This window comes from Bombina bombina, chromosome 2 (genome assembly GCF_027579735.1).
Source record: "Bombina bombina isolate aBomBom1 chromosome 2, aBomBom1.pri, whole genome shotgun sequence".
Lineage (NCBI taxonomy): Eukaryota > Metazoa > Chordata > Amphibia > Anura > Bombinatoridae > Bombina > Bombina bombina.
This window is the reverse complement of record NC_069500.1, coordinates 409,206,832-409,230,736: the sequence shown is the minus strand read 5'-3', so window position 1 is coordinate 409,230,736 and position 23,905 is coordinate 409,206,832.

The window sequence follows — 23,905 nt, the reverse complement described above, 5'->3', positions numbered from 1 at the left end:
TGCCCCAAAAAGTTCAGCTCTTTTGCCTGTAAAATAAAAATACAACCCCCCCCCCCAACATTAAAACCCACCACCCACATACCCCTAATCTAACCCAAACCCCCCTTACAAAAACCTAACACTAATCCCCTGAAGATCATCCTACCTTGAGTCGTCTTCACTCAGCCGAGCCACCGATGGAACTGAAGAGGACATCCGGAGCGGAAGAAGTTAATCCTCCAAGCGGCGCTGAAGAAATCTTCCATCCGATGAAGTCATCATCCAGGCGGCGCTGAAGAAGTCTTCGATCCGGCCGATGTCATCTTCAAAGAGGCGCTGAAGAGGTCTTCTATCCGGGCGAAGTCATCTTCCAAGCCGGGTCTTCAATCTTCCTTCCGCCGACGCGGAACCACCTTCTTCACCGACGGACTACGACGAATGACGGCTCCTTTAAGGGACGTCATCCAAGATGGCGTCCCCTCAATTCCGATTGGCTGATAGGATTCTATCAGCCAATCGGAATTAAGGTAGGAAAATCTGATTGGCTGATGGAATCAGCCAATCAGATTGAGCTCGCATTCTATTGGCTGTTCCGATCAGCCAATAGAATGCGAGCTCAATCTGATTGGCTGATTGGATCAGCCAATCGGATTGAACTTGAATCTGATTGGCTGATTCCATCAGCCAATCAGATTTTCCTACCTTAATTCCGATTGGCTGATAGAATCCTATCAGCCAATCGGAATTGAGGGGACGCCATCTTGGATGACGTCCCTTAAAGGAGCCGTCATTCGTCGTAGTCCGTCGGTGAAGAAGGTGGTTCCGCGTCGGCGGAAGGAAGATTGAAGACCCGGCTTGGAAGATGACTTCGCCCGGATAGAAGACCTCTTCAGCGCCTCTTTGAAGATGACATCGGCCGGATCGAAGACTTCTTCAGCGCCGCCTGGATGATGACTTCATCGGATGGAAGATTTCTTCAGCGCCGCTTGGAGGATTAACTTCTTCCGCTCCGGATGTCCTCTTCAGTTCCATCGGTGGCTCGGCTGAGTGAAGACGACTCAAGGTAGGATGATCTTCAGGGGATTAGTGTTAGGTTTTTGTAAGGGGGGTTTGGGTTAGATTAGGGGTATGTGGGTGGTGGGTTTTAATGTTGGGGGGGGGGTTGTATTTTTATTTTACAGGCAAAAGAGCTGAACTTTTTGGGGCATGCCCCCACAAATGGCCCTTTTAAGGGCTGGTAAGGTAAAAGAGCTTTGAAATTTATGTAATTTAGAATAGGGTAGGGATTTTTTTTATTTTGGGGGGGTTTGTTATTTTATTAGGGGGCTTAGATTAGGTGTAAGTAGCTTAAAATTGTTGTAATATTTTTAACATGTTTGTAACTTAATTTTTTATTTTTTGTAACTTAGCTTTTTTTATTTTTTGTACTTTAGTTAGTTTATGTAATTGTATTTCATTGTAGTTCTTTGTAGGTAGTTTATTTAGTTAATTTAATGATAGTGTAGTATTAGGTTTAATTGTAACTTAAGTTAGGATTTATTTTACAGGTAATTTTGTATTTCTTTTAGCTAGGTAGTTATTAAATAGTTAATAACTATTTAATAACTATTCTAACTAGCTAAAATAAATACAAAGTTACCTGTAAAATAAATATAAATCCTAAGATAGCTATAATATAATTATTAATTACATTGTAGCTATCTTAGGGTTTATTTTACAGGTAAGTATTTATTTTTAAATAGGAATAATTTATTAAAGTATAGTGTAGTGTTAGGTGTAATTGTAACTTAGGTTAGGATTTATTTCACAGGTACATTTCTCTTTATTTTAGCTAGGTAAGCTATTAAATAGTTAATAACTATTTAATAGCTATTGTACATGGTTAAAATAAATTGAAAGGTACCTGTAAAATAAAAATAAATCCTAAGATAGCTAGAATATAATTATTATTTATATTGTAGCTATATTAGGGTTTATTTTAAAGGTAAGTATTTAGTTTTAAATAGGATTCATTTAGTTAATAAGAGTTAATTTATTTAGATTTATTTAATTAATATTTAAGTTAGGGGGCGTTAGGGTTAGGGTTAGGTTTAGGGGTTAATCATTTTATTACAGTGGCGGCGGCGTAGTGGGGGGCAGGATAGGGGTTAATAAATTTATTATAGGTGGCGACGGTGTAGGGGGGGCAGGATAGGGGTTAATACATTTAATATAGGTTGCGGCGGGTTCAGGGAGCGGCGGGTTAGGGGTTAATACATTTATTATAGTTGCGGTGGGCTCCGGGAGCGGCGGTTTAGGGGTTAATATGTATAGAGTAGCTTGCGGTGGGCTCTGGGAGCGGCGGTTTAGGGGGTAATAACTTTATTTAGTTGCGGCGGTGTAGGGGGGGTCAGATTAGTGGTGTTTAGACTCGGGGTACATGTTAGGGTGTTAGGTGTAGACAGCTCCCATAGAAATCAATGGGATGTCTGTCAGCAGCGAACTTGTACTTTCACTATGGTCAGACTCCCATTGATTCCTATGGGATCCGCCGCCTCCAGGCTGGCGCTTTGAAAACCAGGTACGCTGGGCCGTAAAAGTGCCGAGCGTACCTGCTAGTTTTTTGATAGCTAGCAAAAGTAGTGAGAATGTGCCGCACTTGTGTGCGGAACATCTGGAGTGACGTAAGAATCGATCTGTGTCGGACTGAGTCCGGCGGATCGAAGCTGACGTCACAAAATTCTACTTTTGCCGGTCTCGAGCCTTTGATAACTAAGGCGTATCAGCCTCGCCACAAATACGCTGCGGAATACGCAGCGTATTTGAGGTTGACGGCTTGATAACTACCCCCCATCGTGAAAACTTCAAGGACAGTTTTAGCTGAGACCAATGAACATTCAAATAACATTATATTAGTTTTTCGTAATCATAGTGTTTCAGTCTATTTATATCACCTATACAAAATAAACACTAAATTACTTTTTAGGAATGTAATAAAAAATATCCCCACGCTGGGAAGAGTATTAAAAAAAACATAATTTTGGGTAAAATAAAATGAATTAGATGGATTTACCAGCTAAACAAATTAAATCCTAAGGGTGCTAAAAAAATGTATATGTTGTCTAAAAAGACTGTTAATTGGAAGTATTTTATATTATTTCTCCATCTTTTTACACCGTGAGATATTTTAAACTTTTTAAAGATTTAGTTGGGACTATTATTTTTAATAAAAGTTAATGATGTGTGTATATTTATTTAACAATCATGAAAACATATTAATGTTTGTTAACGCAAATTAATACAGAGTGGATTTCCTTTAATAATTCCTATACAACAGAATAAAATTTTAAAAAAATTCTATTTTTTGAGAGGTGCTCTTCCAATTACTTTCAAAATAAATTTAAACAGGTTTTACAAAACCGCTATCATCTTTTTTTTGTGCTTCCAGGGTTTAAAGTAGAGATGGGTACCTAGTTTTTCTCTTCCACATAGAATATACGCTTCTTTTCACTGTTTCTATTTGACCACTCTATTTTCCATGTCACAAGGTGTTTGAAAGTGTTTGCTTTGTCCAGTACAGAAGTTAACAGAACTGTGTAGACAATGCAAGAAGGCTGGTGGAACTACAAGACAAAGGACACAATTCAAGAAAACTTGGAACCTTTATAAAGTCAAACAGCCAAATGCTAAACATAAGAAGCAGTATACTTTCATTATTTATCATCTTTCCTTTTCCTGTAATTCCATTCTGAAATTGTGAGTTTTTGAGTTCCTGTTAGAAAAGGAAGTGCAGAACCCTGTTATATTCTTCACAGCCATTGGCTGCACACTCTAGTGACCTATTTATAAGTGTCCCTAATTGGCCACAGCAGGTGAGGTAACCTAAGTTACAACATGGAAGCTCCCATTGTTTTATAGAACTAAAACTTTGCACATATTTTGTCAATATTTAAACAGCTAATGAAAACCAAAAAATATATCTACATGTTATTCTCAGACTAATCTTTTCTTTGAATGTATCGTTCTATCTAGAATTTATTTAGAGTTTAATGTCCCTTTAAGGTGGCACGAAGTGCAAAAAAAGATTTCTATGTTTCAGAGACAAACATTAGAAAATTGTTGAAGTGAAGGGTCAGATAAAAAGTACTGGAGAACTACACCATGGGGCAGTATACTGAACAAACCTGGTTTTTATATAATGTGTTATCCACCCCTTTAATTAATGGCTTTCGTTGATCCAGTAAAATGTTCTTTCAGCAGGAAATAGCATATTATCAAAAACCAGAATAACTCTAGAATACTACAGCAGTTTCATGACCTTCCTTATTAAAAAAAAAGAATATGATATATTTTAACTGGCGTTTAAAACTACGTTTCATAGCATGCCAAAGAAAAATAATGATGTAAAATGAATGTATGCTAGGCATTTTTACCAAACATAAAAGTAAAGGGATTTGATGGAGAAGAACCTGCCAGATATAAAACCTCAAACACTGCCACCATTACAGTTTATTATAGTTTGCTTTCCACAAATTTTGTATTATGTTCAGCTGGTTTTTGGCTTCATATACTATTGCATACCAGTCTACAAGATGTATTGTAACACAAATGAGATATAAATGGATTATCTAATTTTCTTACACGTGCATTATGTAAATATGCATAGTGTATGTAATTTTACAGTTAACCTTTTTTTTTTTTTTTTTAAACATACTCTGAATTGCAATCATAAATGAACAAAATAACAATTTAAGTTTTGTATAGGTTTCACATTTTAAAAAATGTGATTCTAACGTTTTTTGTAACGTGTTTAAGTTTAAGCACCACAATACTACTTTAAAAAACAAGGTAATCACACAGTTTTCAAGATTAAAACTTACAAATCCCATGCAAAGTGCTTTTAAATGGATTCGAATGACATTATCAAGCCAATGAGAACCATATTTCTTTTAAAGAGATATTCTGAAACCTAGGTTTTCTTCAACATGCAGTAAATCTATATATTGTTTTTTGTTTTCAAGCAATTTGCAACATTTTTTTTTTTTTTTAAAGTTTTTTTATTGAGCATCAAAATATATATACAATAAGTTTTCAAATAATTACAAGACATAACGTGGGTGTATAAAGGACTATGAAAACTAAAGATAGCATGGGTTAGCCCTAACCGGGCAGAATGTGAGAAATTATAGTTCTCTGAGGTAAAACAGAGAAAAGTCCATATGGTAGTCCCATAGATGTAGGTTGCTGCTCAATTTCCTCTTTTTTTTTTTTTTTTTTTCCTTGTAGAAATAATGAACATTGAAAAATTTAAACAAAACTTATTGTCATACATGCATCAATAAGGATCAGAAGGATCCAATAACTCAATGGCAGTATAAGTAAAAAAGAAGGAAAGAAAAGAAAGGAGAACTCCCTGTTTTTATAACCAGAGTCCATACATTGCGTCATCTGATTTATATTATGGAGTGCAAAGTTTTACCCTGCACTTTACTTCAGGGTCCGAAACATAAACAAATCAAGTCATAGTACACGTTATCATATCAGAGTGTGGATGTCTAAAGCGTTCAAGGCGTTCACATCGCCCTAAGCGCTCAAAGCATTGAAAGTATTCAAAGTATTTAGGGCATTCAGGGCATTCAGGGTACTCAAGGCGCACAAGGCGGGCCCCCGGTCACAGCTCCCCCTCCCCTCTGTCATGTGCGTGCGTTAGTCACTCCCTATCTCGTGGCAAAGCTCAACTCCTAGGTGGCCAAAGCTGTGTTACTGTCAAGGCGTGTCTTTGTCCACATCGTTAGCATGGTATCGTGAATGTCTAGTCGTCCTGTTACCAAGTAATGATATCTCTCCAACTGTAGTGTAGTGTTTACCCTAGCTCTCCAATCTGATATTGTGGGGATATAGGTAGATTTCCAGTTGAGTGGGATAAGGGCCTTTGCGCTAGACAGTAGCAGCATAAGTAGGGACTTTTGGGCATGTGAGCAGAATTTGAATGGGAAATGGAATAATAACACCTCTGGGGTTCTAGGAACCGTTAAATTGGTGATCAAGCATAGTTCTTTCCAGATTGAATCCCAGAACTGTCCAAGTAACGGGCAGTCCCACCACACATGTACTAGGGTGCCCTCCGTCCCGCAACCCCTCCAGCATTTTCCTGTGGTAGATGGATAAATCTTTTTCAATCTATTCGGAGTGAGATACCACCTACTCAGGAGTTTATAATGAGATTCTTGTGTGCGTGCTGAAACCGATACTTTTTTCCCTAGGAGAAACATTTGGGACCATTCCTCAGCTGTAAAAGTGTATCCCAGTTCCCTATGCCATTGTGTGGTGTATTGTGGTAGGGCATTTGCAGGTGAGGACAGGGCTATTTTATATAAGATCGAGATCAAATGTTTAGGTGTTGCAACATTTTTTTTAATAAACTTGGGTTCCAAAATTTGCTTTTAGGTCAGTAAAGTTTTGTATGAGTACAACTTTGATTGATTTATTTTTATGTAAGTTTTTTATTTAATGGTTTTGTTATCCTGTTTTTTAAATGTAACTGGGAAAGGTACAGAGAGTAAAAAGATGGAAGGGGGATACAAAACAAGGTGTTTGAGCTTAGTGTACATATTGTTCAAACAGGATACACAATATAAACATCGAGAGGCAATATAAAATAAAATGTTACCCAAGCATTAAGACAAGAATATCGTAGAGTACAGTTTAAGCTTTAGTGAAGTCAGGAAGTTTCTTCTAAGGTTCAATGGATGATAGGCAGAAATGTAATTTATTTTTTTTAGTAACCATTAGAACACAAACAGAAAACAAAGTACATAGCATTAAGTAAATCAAATGCACAGAAACAGACGGCTAGATTACGAGTTTTTGTCGGTAAGGCTTGCAGGGCTAACAAGCAGTTTCAGTTCACCGCTCACCTACAGACAACGCTGGTATAACAGGTTTTTTTTAAACCCGGCGTTAGCCGCAGAAAAGTGAGCGAAGAGCAAAATTTAGCTCCACATCTCACCTCAATACCAGCGCTGCTTACGGTAGCGGTGAGCTGGCTAAACGTGCTCGTGCACAATTTCCCAATAGGAATCAATGGGGCAGATTCGGCTGAAAAAAACCTAACACCTGCAAAAAGCAGCGTTCAGCTCCTAACGCAGCCCCATTGATTCCTATGGGGAAACACTTTTTATGTCTACACCTAACACCCTAACATGAACCCCGAGTGTAAACACCCCTAATCTTACACTTATTAACCCCTAATCTGCCATCCCCGACACCTGATTTATATTATTAACCCCTAATCTGCCGCTCCGGACATCGCCACCACCTAAATTATACTTATGAACCCCTAATCTGCTGCCCCCAACATTGCCGAACCCTACATTTTATTTATTAACCCCTAATCTGCCGCCCCTAATGTCGCCGCCACCTGACTACACTTATTAACCCCTAATCTGCCGCCGCCAACGTTGCCGCCACTATAAAAAATATATTAACCCCTAAACCTAAGTCTAACCCTAACACCCCCCTAACTTAAATATAATTTAAAATAATCTAAATAAAATAACTTTAATTAACAGGCAACTTTGTATTTATTTTAACTAGGTACAATAATTATTAGTTATTAACTATTTAATAGCTACCTAGGTAAAATAAATACAAATTGACCTGTAAAATAAAAATAAACCTAAATTACAATTACACCTAACACTACACTATAATTAAATTAATTCCCTAAACTAGCTACAATTAAATACAATTATCTAAATTACGGAAAAAAAACACTAAATTACAGAAAATAATAAAATGATTACAATTTTTTTAAACTAATTACACCTAATCTAATCCCCCTAATAAAATAAAAAAGCCCCCCAAAATAATAAAAATCCCATCCCTATACTAAATTACAAATAGCCCTTAAAAGGTCTTTTTGCGGGGCATTGCCCCAAAGTAATTGGCTCTTTTACCTGTAAAAAAAAATACAATACCCCCCAACTTTAAAACCCACCACCCACACACCCAACCCTACTCTAAAACCCACCCATTCCCCCCCTAAAAAAACCTAACACTAACTCCTTGAAGATCACCCTACCTTGAGACGTCTTGACCCAACCGGGCAGAAGTGGTCCTCCAGACGGCCAGAAGTCTTCATCCAGACGGCATCTTCTATCTTCATCCATCCGGAGCGGGTCCATCTTCAAGACATCCGAAAAGGAGCATCCTCTTCCTTCCGACTACTAACACTAAATGAAGGTTACCTTTAAGTGACGTCATCCAAGATGGCGTCCCTTCAATTCCGATTGGCTCATAGAATTCTATCAGCCAATCGGAATTAAGGTAGAAAAAATCCTATTGGCTGATCCAATCAGCCAATAGGATTGAGCTTGCATTCTATTGGCTGTTCCAATCAGGCAATAGAATGCGAGCTCAATCCTATTGGCTGATTGGATCAGCCAATAGGATTGAACTTCAATCCTATTGGCTGATTGCTTCAGCCAATAGGATTTTTTCTACCTTAATTCCGATTGGCTGATAGAATTCTATCAGCCAATCGAAATTGAAGGGACGCCATCTTGGATTACGTCACTTAAAGGTACCATCATTTAGTATTAGTCGTCGGAAGGAAGAGGATGCTCCACGTCGGATGTCTTGAAGATGGACCCGCTCCGCTCCGGATGGATGGAGATGGAAGATGCCGTCTGGATGAAGACTTCTGCCCATCTGGAGGACCACTTCTGCCCGGTTGGATGAAGACGTCTCAAGGTAGGGTGATCTTCAAGGGGTTAGTGTTAGGTTTTATTAAAGGGGGATTGGGTGGGTTTTAGAGTAGGGTTGGGTGTGTGGGTGGTGGGTTTTAATGTTGGGGGGTATTGTATTTTTTTTTTACAGGTAAAAGAGCTGATTACTTTGGGGCAATGCCCCGCAAAAAGCCCTTTTAAGGGCTATTTGTAATTTAGTATAGGGTAGGGATTTTTATTATTTTGGGGGGCTTTTTATTTTATTAGGGGGATTAGATTAGGTGTAATTAGTTTTAAATTTTTTTAATTATTTTATTATTTTCTGTAATTTCGTGTTTGTTTTTTTCGTAATTTAGATAATTGTATTTAACTGTAGTTAGTTTAGGGAATTAATTTAATTATAGTGTAGTGTTAAGTGTAATTGTAAGGTTTATTTTTATTTTACAGGTCAATTTGTATTTATTTTAGCTAGGTAGCTATTAAATAGTTAATAACTATTTAATAACTATTCTACCTAGTTAAAATAAATACAAAGTTGCCTGTAAAATAAAAATAAACCCTAAGCTAGCTACAATGTAACTATTAGTTATATTGTAGCTAGCTTAGGGTTTATTTTATAGGTAAGTATTTAGCTTTAAATAGGAATAATTTAGTTAATTAAAGTTATTTTATTTAGATTTATTTAAATTATATTTAAGTTAGGGGGGTGTTAGGGTTAGGGTTAGATTTAGGTTTAGTGGTTAATACATTTAATATAGTGGCGGCGACTTTGGGGGCGGCAGATTAGGGGTTAATAAATGTAGGTAGGTGTCGGCGATGTTAGGGACGGCAGATTAGGGGTTACTAAAATTTAACTAATGTTTGCGAGGCGGGAGTGTGGTGGTTTAGGGGTTAATATATTTATTAAAGTGGCGGCGATGTCAGGTCGGCAGATTAGGGGTTAAAAATTTTATTTAAGTGTTGCGATGTGGGGGGGGGGGGCTCGGTTTAGGGGTTAATAGGTAGTTTATGGGTGTTAGTGTACTTTTTAGCACTTTAGTTAAGAGTTTTATGTTACGGCGTTAGCCCATAAAACTCTTAACTACTGACTTTTAAATGCGGTACGAGTCTTGAGAGGAGAGGGTCTACCGCTCACTTTTTCAAAGACTCGTAATACCGGCGTTATGCAAGTCCCATTGAAAATATGGTATACGCAATTTACGTAAGTGGATTTGCGGTATGTTCGAGTCGCGGAAAAAAGTGAGCGGTACACCTGTACCTGCAAGACTCGTAATACCAGCGTTAGGAAAAAAGCAGCGTTGGAACCTCTCAACGCTGCTTTTTAACCCTAATGCAAAACTCGTAATCTAGCCGAGAGATATTGTGATGTAGAATCAGCCATAAAAAAATCTGACAGAACATTCTATAATTAGATATCACATATTAGAAGAAAATATGTCACATAGTTATAATATCACACGTCATGTAAACCCTCTATATATGAACTTAAGTCTTCCTTTCTTGTCCTTCAAAATTCTACTTATATCTAAAAGTAGTTTAACTTACCTATTCCAGCTATACACAAATTCAAAAAGAGAAGAAAAAAGAAAGAGAGAAGGAGAAATAGATATAAAAATTCAAAGGACAGGCAATAATGCCATATATTATCTAGACAACTAAATAGTATCTCCCACTATTCTCTTTGTAGATAAGAGAGTCATACAACCGGCATCAAATACTTCACCCAACATCAAAGGAGGATTACAAATGTGTGATACTGATCTTGTTCTTTGCATGGTACATATACAGCTCCATCTAACAATATTTAAAATTATAAACAGGTATGCTGAGGATTGTGGATTTCTTCAGATTCTCGCAATCCCTAACTTGATAGAAGCCATGGCATATATTACTAGACTTTGGTGAACCAAAAGGTAATATTTCAAGTCCAAGATGAAACAAACAAGCCTCTAGGAATATAGTAATAAAGATTCAGGTGTGACCCTTGAACATGACCATCAAGTGTGCATTTCAATATAAACTTGTCCACGATTCCTCCAATAGATAAAGTAATTGCTTTAATATATTTTTGAAGTTAACAGGGAAATAAGTTCCACCTAGTTAGCATTTATAATACAGCTCATGCATAGTAGTGCAGTGAAGAACCGATTTGCTAAAGTTATAATTTAGTAAAACAACTTTTTACACACTCAAATCGCTCTTCCAAGCCAACATGCCTGTTATACCAGTAACAGCTTTCCTAAAACCAGCTGTCCCTGCTGTACCTATCTGGTATCCCATCTCACCATTCGCCAACAGTACCCACTGGGTATCCTTTGCCTGCTGAGTCTCATTTGTCTGCTATATCAGTGACAGCTTTCCTCAAACCAGTTGTGCCTGCTGTACCTACTTGATATTCTGTAACAGTCTCACCATTTGTACCCACTGGGTGTATTGCACGATTTAATCATCAGTGTCTACTGGAATTAGTTACTGCTACGTACTAAGGTATTCTGAAATTGAACAGCTTTGGGCCTATGCTCATACTTTCTGTTTCTGTGTTATTTAATTTTAACTATCAATTGTTCTTTTGCTTATCATTCAGTAAAGCTTTAAAAAGACTTTTGTTGTTTGGTGCATCTATTCCTGCATTCTGAGTTCACCTAATCCTAACCTCCTCACATCCATCTCCACTCCATTTAACTTGAGAATATTCATCTTTTGTAAAAAAAAACAAAAAACTGCAAATCGTTGACTCCTTTGTCATAATGTTCATCTTAACCTGAGATATCTACAAGGTCAAAAACAAAGATTGGATTCCACAAGAGATACATTAAAAGTAATTTTATTGACAAAAAGTTTAAAATCATCAAACATAGGCTGGAGGGTGCAACCCTCCAGCCTATGTTTGGCGATTTTAAACTTTTTGTCAATAAAATTACTTTCAACGTATCTCTTGTGGGATCCAATCTTCGTTTTTGTCTTCAAGTGACACCAGTTGAGGATTCTGCTATTTCTCGTAGCGATTTTGCAACCCCGGGTGAAGACTATCCTCACCCCATACGTCACGACTGACGTCACTGTTTGGAGCCGAGTGCCGCGAAATAGTACCTGGAAGGAGGTCGCATTGGGAGGAAGCAGCGTATATGCTCACCAAGTAAGCTCTCGGTCTGTTGGTCTACAGTCTCCCTGATGTTCTGCGGAAATCCTCTGATGGCGGACAAGTAAGTCTCGGATATCATAGTGTTGTAGCACTTTAGGGGTGAGTGGATTTCTGGTTCTAAGTCCTGAGAATAATATTGCAAGCTGTCCTGCTTTACATATTTGGCTGCAGTTTATAGGAGTATACCGCCAACCCTGTTTTTGCTGCTATCTACAAGGTCACCTATAACAAGAGCTGACTCTTGCCAAGAAGCAGATATTCGCACAAACAATTTTAAAAACAGAATAAAGATTCCATGCATATATGCCTTCAGTGAGGCCCAGAGAGTACATTTGTTTAACTGCCCTTTATTGTTTAATGCAAGAAAATATGTAAAAGCATCTTCAATCTTCCTAATCTAAACCTGGGACCATTAAATACAGTAGTACTGCTTAATCAACAAGTACATGATAAAAAGACAATGTAATGTTTTGTTTTTTTCTGACAAAATTCAAAATGTATTTTTTTTATATTCCTGCCCCCCCCCCCCGTATCATGTGATAGCCATCAACCAATTACATACTCATATACCTACATATTGTAAACTCAGAAAGAGTGCATATTTGATAATGGAAATAAATTGGAACGTTTCTTAAAACTGCATGCTCTATCAGAATCATGAAAGTTTAATTTTGTCTTTAGTGTCTCTTTAAGCAGCCAGAGTGCAAACTTCCAAGTGGGTCTTTGGAAACTTGAAAAATGTTGTATACCAGCTTCAAAAATAGGGAAGCATAATCTGACCAAGAGCACAGATGAATAGTTGAGAACTGAATAAGAAAAAAAATAATCAATCCAAGTATAAGGTTTGTGAGATTTTTAGTAAAAAGGTGAATTCTCTTTTTGATGAATGCAAAGATCCAAATGTTATATCAAATAAACATGAACATCAGAAATTAGAATGTTGTAGACAGGAAAATCTTGGAACAGCCTTTCATCCATTATCAGGTCTCAACAACATTTAAGTAGTAATACTCCCTTGTCTCACCTTAGAGGCAATTAAATATCATTTGACCAGTGTTTAGAAAATATATTTTTACTGTAATATATGGTTTGTTATTCAACCTACACATTATAAACCTACCCTGTTAATTCAACAAAATGCAAAATCCTGAAGCCTTCTTACCATAAAATGCTTCAATGGCTACATGATATTTTTTTGAAATGCAGTCAGAACTAACTTAATGAGTATCCTGAATGAATACCACATCCTTCTGCTCCTTTTGTAAAAAATGAAACATATTGGAAAAAAAGAAGAAAGATTGGGAAATAAAAAACAGACCAATCACAATCACACACCCAGAAAAATCAGGACTAAGTCAACCCTTAAAAAAAACAAACAAAAACTCATACAACTAAGCGGATAAGAACCACTTAAGTCATCGCCAGTTATGCTAAAGACAACCAGGGTGAAGAGACCTGAATCCCCAAGCATAGGAACACCCATTCTTGTTGTAAAGGCAAAGCCATGTTCGAAATTCATTGAGCATTGCTTCAACTATATTTTCTACAGTTTATTTAGATGGTGTTTCTACCATTAACATCTATATTTCAGTGAGGAGCTCAATAGATAATCTTGTACTCAAATGCAAGCTGCCACAAATGCGGAAAAGCAATAATTACAACCCTAACACTTTAGAAACCCACTTGTAAAATGATTAATGTAAATGTTTGCCATTGTAAAATATCTGCGTACATGTTTTGTTGTGGTAAAGTAGTTTCCCTAGATAGAACAAACAAATGTCTTGAGGGGCTGGCTGTGGGCATTCTGTGGCATACCAAGGGCATGGTTGCGATTGTTCACCTACACACAGCATGCAGAATTAGTAGACTCTTTTGCAATTTTGAAATATCTTTTTTTCTGGGTTGTGTCTTTGTGATTTTAAAGCGGAAGAGACTGTCTCCTTTTTATTTGTATTTTATTTACAGATTTTCAGAGTTTCCTTTTTGTATGTGTTAGCATGGACTGTTTTATAAAAATATATTTTGTTCTCAATTGAATTTGTTTTGCTCTGTAATATTTTTAAGGATTGTTGTGAGGTGAACAGCTATGACATCAATACTGCTCCTCTGACTCACAATTTGTGGACGTACCGAGGGGTGAGTGCAAATCTTTATGAATTCCACAGTTTTCAGTTGTGATGTGTCAGTGATTTTCCCCATGAGTTTCGTGAATCGGTTTTAATGAATCTAGGCAAGTGGTGTTTAACATCCTTTTAACGCTTCACAACTTTAGCATTTTATAAAAAAAACAACACTTTTCTTTCTCAAATTCATGTTCTTTCTAAAATCTTTTTCTGGTTTTAAAAATTAAATTATTGTTGCACTAGACAATCTTTAAGTCTGAATGCCAATATTGCGAATGGCAATCATGTACCAGGATGCAAGTAAGGCAAAGTAAACCGAAAGAGTAGTAAATCTAAAGAATCCACCAGCATAAATACCAACAAATTGTTCTCTTTTTCCATTTCTGTCACTGAGCATCTTAAAATATTCTGTGGCTACAATATGACCTAAAGGTTGTTGTGAATGCTGTTTAAATAAGAACAGCATTGTAGCTGTTCTTTAATGAAGACACAGGAACAATGTAAAATAAGTTTTTCTAAAATATTTTCCAGGCAACTGACCATTCAATCCATGCATCAGAATCACCCTTTATTATTTTATGGTTAGATGTTAAAATACAGCAATAAACTCTTTGCTCCCCTTCCCAGCACAGTCACCTTCATAAGATAAGAAAATCAGCCATGTAAAATAAGACAATTTCATTGCACTTCAACTACGCTACACTAAAGTCAAAGACTGTATACACTAGACTTGTGCGTGGTGGGAAAAGTTGTTTAGTTTGTTTCGGATGTTTTCGAATTTTGTTTTTGTATCGATTCAAATACATTTGAATGCATTCGTTTTGGATTCATTCGGAGTCGAATAAATTTGGATGTATTTGGTTAGGAAAGTCGCAAGTTCGGTATGTGTTAGGTGGGATGTGCTGTGTATTAGACTAGTATTATGTACTTTAATATTATGTGTGACCCATAGCAGATTGATATAACCTAATATACTGTACAATACTAGTGTAATTGTGATTAGTAAATGGCCATCCGAATGTAACGAATAAATCCGAACTAATTTGGATTTATTCGTTAGTTTCGGTGCTGAGGTAATTCGGAAATTCGAATCGATCCAAAGCGCCGAATTTGACAAATTAGTCTGATTTTCAATTCGGAAAGAAACGCACATGTCTAGTACATACATGTTATATAGCTAGTCTACCTTAATTAACACTTATCTTATATTTGGATCTGTGTATTAACATCTATACTATATTAACACTTTTTCATGACATAATGATAAAATCTTTAGCCAAATTAGTTGCACTATGTTGTCTAGCCAACATATTACTTGCCAAACGTGAGAGGGAAAATGCCTTCTTATACAGTTATCAATCCCTCAAGGTCAAAGACAGAGACGATTCTCAGCAGGGAGATCTAAAATAACTTGAGTCATCAGGGAGCTGTGTTTAAGATAGTGGCTGATTCTCTGCATTTTTAGAGGAAGTTGCAGTTTAGTAAACAAAACAAGAAAAAAACTGAATTGTATTCCCACTGTGAATCAATTCTGCGGCCCCTACATGTTTGATAAAACATTTGCTTTACATGAGACGTTAAATAGCAAAAACAAGTTTTGCTATTTCACTTTTATCATAATTTCCTAGTTAAACAAATTGTAACCATTAATCTAACTTGGAAGGGCAGAACATATACTTATCCCAAAACGCAATAGCCTTGCTTTTGTTTGTAATGTGCTTAGTTGATAATATAGAATTTAGTTACTTATTTATTTCAGACATTCCTCTTGGTGCAAAACACAGGGTACAAAAATATAATCATTTTTGTGGCTGTCATCCTGTGTAACAAGAGATGTATATATATAAAATTATCTCCCCAAACAGCTTCCTGTTAGCAAAGAGAAGGCAGACAGAAGAACAGATTTAATGCCGCAACATGCCTCCTAATAATTAATCTATAAGAAAAAAGTGCAAGTATTTCTTCATTTTGCAAGGGAGCAAGTAATAAAAGAAGAAATGAATATACCAATGTGTGAGATCCATGATGACATAAGTAAAAATGTTTGCATACTGCTATCAGAAGTAATATTCTATTCTTCATGGGTCCCAAGGTTTGTCAACCCCTGTGGTAAACACCAAATTCTAAGATTTTAAAGTCACAAACCAGGCCATGACAGTACTGCTTTTTTAGTTTATTTTTGAAGGTTAGCACATAATGGCTCCTTTTCAAAACTCAGTTCTTCTTGGGAATGTCTTCCTGATGGCAATATCACAGCTGAAAAAGCGCTAGATTACAAGTAGAGCACTATTTAATGCTCCCGCTCAAGCGTAAAATTCACTAGAAGGAGGGTCTTTGCACGTGTTGGTTAGCACGCATATTACAAGTTGAAAGTAAAAAGTTTGCATGCGACCCAAACCCAACTCGCGCTAACCAAATATCGTGACCACGTCAACTTCTCCCCATAAAAATCAATGCAGAAAACAGATTATAAAAACAACACCTATCGCTCACACACTAACCCGACAGGAGTAACGAATAGTTCACATTCCAATGTTCTTCACTTACAGAACAATGTACTTTTTACTGTAAATACATATATATACCTATACCTATATATATATATATATATACCTATACCTATATATATATATATATTTCTGGCCTTCCTATTGTAAGTAGTACTTCCAAAAAACTTGAAACCCCATAATGTAGTGAGGTGAAAACTGAGGCAGGGAACAAAATGGCCATAACATTATACAGAATGGCTTGTACACAAGAGAAAAAAAAACAATGAGAGCACTAAGTCTCTCTAGGGGGTGCTATATCATAAAAAGTGACAATATGTATGCATCAAAATAAGCATACAGATATGGGGGCATATGTATCAAGCTCCGTATGGAGCTTGATGCCCCGTGTTTCTGGCGAGCCTGCAGACTCGCCAGAAACACCAGTTATGAAGCAGTGGTCACAAAGACTGCTGCTCCAGAACCTGTCCGCCTGCTCTGAGCAGGCGGACACACATCGCCGGAAATCAACCCGATCGAGTACGATTGGGTTGATTGACACCCCCCTGCTGGCAGCCTATTGGCCGCAAGTCTGCAGGGGGCGGCGTTGCACCAGCAGCTCTTGTATTCAGCAAGGTCTGGCGGACCTGATCCGCAGTGTCGGATCAGGTCCGCCAGTCCTTGATAAATAGGGGCCCTGGTATGTATCTAAAAGCTATAATATGTATCTAAGATCTATGGATATATGTGGCAAATGCAAATTATATTATACAGATATTAACACAATATTTCTAATACAAAATGCTAATAAAAATCAAACACTCTAAGACCAAATATCAGGTAATGTCAAATGTAGGAGTGTGATAAAAAAAAGTCCTGTATACAAATAGGAGAGAGACAAAGGAGCTAGGTAAAATATAGTAGTTATACTAGGAAAGTCCTTGGATTTTTTTTTCCTTCTTTGAGACTTCTTTTGGGATGCACAATCCAAATGCAGCTCCTCTCTTACTTCACAGCGTCTAGGAGTTTGTTCTGCTTTGTTGTACACAAGAGGATTCAAAACATTAAAGGCTCAAAACAACAAACCCAGATATGATGAGTAAAATCTTGTTAATCACTTGGATGTTAGAGTGATCTGCAAACACCTAATCCCAATCCCTAGCACTTGCCCTAAATCAAGTTTAATAGTAACAGTAATTAATGGTGTGGCTATTAAAATATATCTTCTATTCATTATTTCTAGTCACAGTCATATTTCAAGAGTAATACTGTTTCACATACCTTTTAACTACTCCTCTACATTTGTGAGGATGTTTTCAGGGTGTAAACATAAATAGTATTTGTATTTCACAATAAAGTCATTTAATCATACACTGTGGGGACGAATTATCATGCTGTGAATGCAGCAGTTTTTGCGCGAGCCTTTGGGCTAGCCGGAAACAAAGGTTAAGAAGCGGCGGTCCTAAGACCGCTGCTCCTTAACTCATCTGCCCCTTCTGAGGGGGCGGATAGCAATCATCACGATCTGGATGATTGACACCCCCTGCTAGCGGCCGATTGGCCGTGAATGTGAAGGGGGCGGTATTGCACAAGCATTTTGCACGAAATGCTTGTGCAATGATAAATGCTGACAGCGTATGCTGTCGGCATTTATCGATGACGGACGGACATGATCTGATACAGCGGATCATGTCCGTCCGACAATTGATAAATCGGCCCCTGTATCTTTAACATATGGCAGTTTTAATGTTATCTGATATAGACTAAGCCAGTGTTTCTTAAGTCCTCAAGAAGCCTAACAACCCAGATTTTTCATGATATCTGAACTAGAGCACAGGTGAAATAATCAGCTGATACGTAACCATGGTTACTTACATGCTCTCACCTTTCAGCTGATTGTATCACTTGTGATCTAGTTCAGATATTATGAAAATCTGGCCAAGGACTTGAATTGAGAAATGGTGGTCTGAGCTACTCTACTTGAATACAACATGTCTTAAAACAAAACGTTAATCTAAGTACTAAATATTTATTTAAAGCGTTAAGTAAAAAAGGGCATATTATTTAGGTTGGCCACAACCTCGTATTTGCATATAACCTCCTGGTCAATTTATACCTAGCCAAGTCATCTTGGACATTAATCAACAAAAACATAGCAGTCTGAGGAGTGTCTCTACTAGGGAGACATTCAAAAACCTCAAATCACAATCTGTGGTGTGGAACGTTAACAAAACACTAAAGGCATGGGTTACTTTTCCTTTCATGTTATTTAATTATTTAAGCTTTTTTTAGGCACAATAAGAAAAAATAGCAACTTGTGAAAAGTCAGATCTGAAAAGTTGTTTTTGCTTTTTCATGATATTCATTTTGCAAATTAGTCTTTATTTAGATTTACAATATAGCAAAAAGGGTACCAAAAATAATAATAAAACAATAACCTATTTAGCTCCTAGAACTCCTAGAAATGAAAGAAATAAAATCTTGCGATCTGGAAAAAGCAAAGAAACTCAAACTAGCATCACTGTATCCCTAAACATAATAAATATTTCTTGGGTAGCTAATTAAAATTTGTAGAACTGGCCCATTAAAGGGACACTCAAGTCAAAATTAAACTTTCATTATTTAGACAGAGCATGCAATTTTAAACAACTTTTCAATTAAAAATCTACTACTCATTTAAAGTTCAGACTAAGGGGCATATGTATCAAGCAGGCTCGCCAGAAACAGCAGTTATGAAGCAGCGGTCACAAAGACCGCTGCTCCATAACCTGTCCGCCTGCTCTGAGCAGGCGGACAGACATCGCCGGAAATCAATCCGATCGAGTACGATCGGGTTGATTGACACCCCCTGCTGGCGGCCCATTGGCCACGAGTCTGCAGGGTCGGCGTTGCACCAGCAGCTCAATACGGCAAGCGTATTGCTCGCCGTATTCAGCGAGGTCTGGCGGACCTGATCTGCAGTGTCGGATCAGGTCCGCCAGCCCTTGATAAATAGGGGCCTAAGTGCTATTGCATTGTCTTGTTATCTTGCATTGTTGATTATGTAAATCTACTGTGTTTACTGGTCCTTTAAGCCTATGGTCAGGAGAAAACCTGTATGGAATCTTATAACATCCAACTATAAAAACACAGACTAATAAAATTCATATACTAGTGGACATAATTAAAACATTATAATTTTACGTCTTATCAAGTCATTGTATATTCAATGTTGTGATTGGGCTATTAATAAAAAAATCCAAGATGCAACTGTAGGTTTTTGGAGGCTCAATTATGGTAAGGTGATGTCCGGCCCCTAGGTCCTTATCTGAGTGAGCTAGGGGCTATGCTAATCTGAAGGCTGGAGGGAGATTAAGTATTCATGATCTGAGGGGAGATGTTAGCACTTTTGAAGTCCAAGCCTGTGCTAAAGAGAGGAGGAATAGCTGCTAATGGCTCTGGTTGTACTATGGGCATCTCCTTGTCGAAGCAGGATTCTAAGGTGTGTCCTAAGTTTAGCGCACAGGAAGGACAGACTTCTATAAACTTTGCCAATTGTGTTGCCTGCGCTAAAGGTAGCGCCTTTTGTAAACTTGATATCGGAAGTGACCCTCCAGCTGTTTTGGTGCCAAAACTTATGGTTAAGGTGTTAAAAGACCCTTGCTAACGTCAATCAGTGTTTGATTTTTTTGCTTACATCCTGGTTTATGCTCCAAGTCTTATCCTTGCCTGTACCCTGATCGAAGGACTGATTTACTGACTTCTGGAACAGAACCTTGACTATCCTTTTGCCGTGACATTTGGTTCCTGACAGATAGTCTTGAATTGACTACTCTAATTAGGAATTACCCTAAATGCTGATGCTTGGTTCTGATATCAGTATACACTGTATGTCCTGCAAGCTTGGTTCCAGACATCCAACATGGTAAATCCATTATTGCTTTATAGGTAATTTGGCATTTTAAGTGTCCACCAAGAATCTTACATACAGCATTACAGTGTTATCCAATAAGTGGGCTATTTGAATGAAATCCAAAATTTAATTACATGGAAGTAAGAAGTGGCGCAAGCAATTTTTTTTCCATATGTTGGTGAAATTAAACGTTCTTATGCTTTTTAACTCAACATAAATGATTTTTTCAGAGAAGCAGAATTCTCTTACATATGCATGTGAATGACACATTTTCTATGCAATATTTCCTTAAAATGAAACCAACATATTGGATTTCTACATTGTTTCTTTTGTTTTTTAAATATTTAGAACTAAGGTTATGTTAATTAACAAATATAAATGTGTGCAGGTGATATGTGCATGCAGTGTTTGTATATAGCATGTGCCTAGTGTGTGTAGCTTGTATATGGTGTGAATGTTTTTTGTTTGCATCAGCCCTAAGATCAACAACAAATTTCTCGATGGCTCCTGTTTAAAAAAACTTTGCCACCCTAGACCCCACTGGAGTCTAACTATTTTTGTTTAAGCTACTAAAATGGGGTGGAAATGAAAAACACTGTGTAAACTGTAATATATAAAGATAGCTGGGGAATGATAGGTGTGGTACATGATTTCCTGGTATTGCTTCTCTTGCTGCTAAACAACAGACTTGTGGCACTTCCTGCAGAAAATGAACCCATCATTTAGAAATCAAAAAGGAAGTATTTATTTAGCTATATACTTTTTCTATCTTCTGACAGAACTGATTCCTGCTTTGTCATGGGGTTTTAAACAGCAAGTAAGGGGATCTGCAAGCTGCCAAAGGCATGTAAACATAATTCGATCTTGCAGAAAGTAGGAAGGAGGGGGCATAATATTTTCCTTTTTAGATGCACTCTGGTCAAAGGAAATGAAATCGCAACCCTAAACATTCAGCCAAGACGGAGGTACTGGGATGACTGTTTACTGTCTGAAATTCTCTGATTATACTCCCTAAGAAACTGTGCCCATTAGCATAACTTTCAAAGCACAAAAACTATTTCTGACTACTGAACTGTAACTATGGCAACAGAATCCAAGAAACTCAATAAATATGATACAGTGTCTATAACCAAGGCTTTTATATGCAAATGTACTACTGGCATTTTTTGGCAAGATTGTTTTTGAGGACTTCCTGTGGGGTGCAAACATTTCTACAACAAATCAAAAAAATATGAGTGTTTTATGTTTCCATGCCAAAGTCCTTGTAATTATTGAATCCCTAGAGCTGTTTAACATGCACATATGAATTTACTAAGTGTACAGTTCTTAGAAATGGAATACTTCACTTATTGTGCATAACCTATGGACCCCGCTTTGAAAAATGCAAACAATGTGCAAGAAAAGTTTAAGAGGTCACACTTTATAAGAAATCCTTGCTTTAATTAGCCACATCATTTCATTTGCTCTAAGAAATGTAACTCTTGCAGTCTTATGGATTGTCAATAGAACACACTGGGCTAGATTACAAGTGGTGCACTATTTAGCGCTTTTGCTTGTACGAAAAACAACGGCAGAAGTAAACTTTTAACACGCGTAGTTAGTACCCGTTTTACAAGTTGAAAGTAAAATGCACGCAAATGAAAGCTGATGCGTGCTAACTTGAGGACTTTCAGATATTGCGACAGTGTTAACTTCTTCCCATAGACTTTAATGTAGAGCACAAACTGAAAAAAAACTAACACTTTTCTCTAGCGTGCTAGCCCGACACTGCGTTAAACCTACAGCGGTAGCCCAAAGGAAGTTATGAATGTTTTACATTCCAATGTTCTCCACATAGAAGAAAATGTTTAAATATATATATTTCTTTTTAAATCTGATGTATTTTTTTTAAAAAAAAGTACAGTATATGTCTGCACTTATTTACAGTGAATACACAGTAAAAAACAGTAAAACACATTATTAAATATTACAATTGAATAAAAATGACTTTTCTTATTTTCAGGTATTTAAGTGAAAAGGGCTCCAAAGTGTATATATATATATATATATATATATATATATATATATATATATATATATATATATATATATATATATATATATATATATACACACACCTATGTATATATGTGTATTTATGTGTTTATATTTTGTTGCTTTGCAGCCTGAAATAAAGACAGACACAGTTTTTTTTTTTTTATTTATTGATTTTTCACATATTATGTAAAATGTACATGTAACATCATCAATAACAATAAATAAACAATCAAACAGTAACAATACAGTCTTCAAATTATTTCTCTCATTATACATTCAATTAGTACAATTCAAATCTTTTACTTTTTTCTCTCTAGATTCCTTACCCCAAACTGTAACCTTCAAATCTCAGGGGTTATCGGATAGCATTCTGGACTAGCCTCCCATCTTACAATCTAATTTTTTTCCCTTCCTCCATATATTTATATCTGTTTAATTTTAATAATCTTAGTGATCTGGAACTCATCCTCCCCTGATATATTCCCTTACAGACCTTAGGTTTTGATGTTATCTAAGTGGCTAAGGTTCTAGCTCTATTTACCTTTTCTATATGCATAATATACGGTTCCCATTGTTGGATAAATTTGTTTCTAGTGTTCAGTATGGCTGCTGAGGCACTCGCCATATTGTAGTGATAGTTGATTCTCTTCTCAATATAATCAAATGTGGGGGGGTCTCCCCTCCAAAATCTAGCTAAAGAGATCCTTACTATGGTACAAATCATTGCTACTAATTTATGGTGTCTTTTACTAATGCCTTCTGTAGGGAAGTGTAGTAAGGCTTGTTCTGGGGTTAGATCAATCTCAGTCTCAAGGATATTTCCTAAATAAGCTGATGTCATGTCCCATATTCTTTTAACTTTCTCGCACTGCCACCACATATGTAAATATGTACCAGTCTCTCCACATCCCCTATAGCACATATGAGGATTATCTATCTGAGCATTGGTAAGTCTTGTGGGGTACATATACCATTTATATACAACCTTGATATAGTTTTCTTTTAGCAATGCTTTTGGGGAGAATGAAAGGCCTCTATCAATGTTTGAAAGCCACGTCTGTAATATCCAGGTCCTTTTTAAGTCCTGTTCCCATTTGGTCATAAAATGACTCTTCTCTTTGCTGATTCCCTCACTAAATAATGGGTATAATAGTGCAATTAATCCCTTCCCACGAGTATTGGACAGACATATTGTCTCTAATGTGGTGTTAGATGGGGGTTTATTTGATCCCATTATTTCTCGTACCCTAGATGTGAGCTGTAGGTAATGGTACCATTCATTTTGTTCTGGGGTGCCTAATTCCTTGTGTTGGGAAAAGGTCAGTATTTTATTGCTTATGAGTGTGTCCGCTATTCGATAAAGGCTCTTGTTTTCCCATTTCTTTTGGATATGTGTGCTAATGAGTGAAGTGATTGGAGCTAATGGTGTCAGTCTTGATCTAACATTAATTATGGGGTATGTCTTGGTTAGTTTATCCCAGATAAAGGTGGTATGTCTAATCGAGATATATTCCTCAATATGCCAAGGTCGATGTTGT